The 2,741-nt window shown below is 38.6% G+C and overlaps 1 pseudogene; it reads right to left on the bottom strand.

Annotated features, from left to right (window-relative positions):
- Window positions 1-977: 977 nt before the first annotated feature.
- Window positions 978-1,872, bottom strand: LOC105711971 (protein SET-like; annotated as a pseudogene).
- Window positions 1,873-2,741: the final 869 nt, after the last annotated feature.

Raw genomic sequence — 2,741 nt, 5'->3', positions numbered from 1 at the left:
CAATCCCTCATCTTCTTCCTCCCACTCAACCTACTCAATGTGAAGACAACGAAGATGAAGACCTTTTTGAGGAACCACTTCCACTCAATGAATAAGTGAATATATTTTCTCTTCCTTACAGTTTTTTTTGTGTACACATTTAGTTTTATTGTAACAAAGCAACTTGTACACTTTTAACGTTTAAAACTGAGCATCATCTTTCCTTTCCAGTGAAACAAAAAGAAAATTTAAAAATAAATGGGAACAAGATTACAATAGAGAATGTCAGTTCCAAATAAGATCCTACAGTTTCTGCTGATTCTCCCATTGAGTGGCAGGGCTCAAGTCATCATTAGGAGAGAATTTATTTTAAAAGTGTCATCTTAAACTGCAAGGATGTCTGTCAAACATCACAATTAAACACGCCAAAAGAGAAGCCATGTTGTCAAAATGCCCACTTACCCCACCCAAACATCTCAAACCCACCCTTTGCTGACCTTCTATAATCCTATTTTTTTAAGTTTTTTTTCTTTTTTTAAACAAGAGAAAGTAGACAGATACATGTTGGTAAATGCTAACTGTCCATATTCACATAGAGACACAGTGTACTCTCTGAGCCCAATATACAGAGAAAGGAGGAAAAAACTAGAATTCTATGCACTACTACACAGGGGCCTAGCACCCTCCAGCTTCCAACAGAGCGAAGGGAGCAGGTTTTTCTTTTTTCCCACAGAGCTCGGTGGTGTTGATTCCATACAGTTTTTGTTAAGACAGGAAGGGATAAAAATGAATTTCTAACAGAAAGGGGTAGAAACTCTTTTCCCATTGTATCCTGCTCAAGATATTTCCCCCAAAATAAGTTGAGAACCATGGTGTAGAGAAAAGAGACCTCAAAAACAGGGTGACTGAGCACAAGAGGGAAGGAAGAAAAAAAAAAAAAAAGACTACAACTTGCTCCCAAGGACTGGAGGAAATTTAAAAAAAGGAAGGTTGGAAGGTTGGAATCCATCAGTGTTCTATTAGTCATCTTCTCCTTCAACCTCCTCTCCTTCCTCCCCTTCATCATCATCTTCATCTTCTTTACCTTCATCCTCATCCCCTTCCCCATCAATATCTTCTAATCCTTCCTCCTCTTCATCATCATCATCATCATCTTCTCCTTCTCCTTCTTCATCATCCATATCAGGAACCAAGTAGTATTGTAATGGGTTTGGCCAAATGTCATCTTTGATGACCTCTCCTAATTCATCAACACCTGCATCAGAATGGTCAGTAAACCAGGTAAAGAAGCTCTCTGGTTCCTCATGCTACCTCTTCCTGCTGGCTTTACTCTGCGTTTGACTTGAAAGTTTCATCAAATCCTTTGCAGATTTCCATTTGATTTCGGTGGACTTTGAAGATGGATCACCACTCTCATTCAGATGAAATTCTTTGAAGAGAACTTTATTTTCAAAGTAAGGATATTCATCAAAATAAAAATCTATTCTGTAACCTGATTTAATATCTTCAAATTCTGTCACTTCAACTCTGGTCAGATAATGCAGTGCCTCTTTGTCCTCCTCCCCAAGCACAAGTGTCTACTTGTGGATGGTTGACAAATGTTGTTACCCAAAAATTTGGGATTTTGATGATCAATTCTGACCGCTTCTGAAAAAATGGTTGGTGGAGTTTGTTATATTTCTGTTCTACTTTCAAAATCTCCTCACTGGCTTGTTCATTAAGTCTGTCTATTTCATTTTGTACTTCATCAATGTGTTCAATTGCTTCTTGCTGTTCTTTTTCTCCCTTCTTCGGCAAGCCTGCAGAGGTCAATGTCTCCTCCAGTCCCTGAGAAGGAGGTGGTCTTGGTTTCTTCTTTTGAGGCGGGAGTGGAAACTGGCATTTGGGGGCCATGCTGCTGGGGAAGTCCGAGAACTGGAGCACAAGTCTTCTTGCTCGTCCGGAAGCAGGCAGAACACTCCTTATGATTTTCTTAATAACATTCTATTTTCTCTAATTTATTTCCTTGTAAGAATATAGTATATAATACATGTAATGTACAAACTATGTGTTAATCAACTATTTGTTATTGGTAAGGTGCCATTAGTATGCTATTAGTAGTTAAGATTTGGGGAATCAAAAGTTATACTTAAAATTTCAGTTGTGCAGGGTTGGTACCTCTAACTCCCTGAGTTGTCCAAAGGTCAACTGTAACTTAAATTATTTTTTCTTTTGATAAGTTGAATGAATACACTAGTGAAACCTAACATTATTTAGCCTGCCTTAAGGAACTAATTCACCAGTACAAGTGAACATAAGCATTCATACTGGAGGGTCTCAGGGACCGACCCCAAACTCAGTGAATCATAAATTCCAAGGGCGGAATCTAGGGATTATAGTTTTTAAAAGCTCCACAAAACAAAATGCATGTCCCCAAATGTGGTAACTCCTGACTCAATAGTTAAATTTATTGTATTCCTTCTGTAGCAAGATATGCCAGTCATGTCTGCATATTTAGACCTCAGGATGATTTTAGCTAATGATTGTTGTTTTAGTCCTTTCTCTCATTGCTATAAAGAACTACCTGAGACTGTGTAATTTATAAAGAAAGAGGTTTAATTGGCTCACTGTTGCACAGGCTGTACAGGAAGCATGGCTGGGGAGGACTCAGGAAATTCATAATCATGGCAGAAGGCAAAGGGGAAGCAAGCACATATTCACATGGCCTGTGGGAGAGAGAGAGTGAAGAGGGAAGTGCTACACACTTTTAAACAACCAGATTT

The sequence above is a fragment of the Aotus nancymaae genome, unplaced genomic scaffold (assembly GCF_030222135.1).
Source record: "Aotus nancymaae isolate 86718 unplaced genomic scaffold, 86718_ANA_hifiasm-v0.15.2.pri h1tg000016l, whole genome shotgun sequence".
Taxonomy (NCBI): domain Eukaryota; kingdom Metazoa; phylum Chordata; class Mammalia; order Primates; family Aotidae; genus Aotus; species Aotus nancymaae.
Note: the sequence above shows the minus strand (reverse complement) of the source record. Positions and strands in the feature narration are given on the sequence as shown.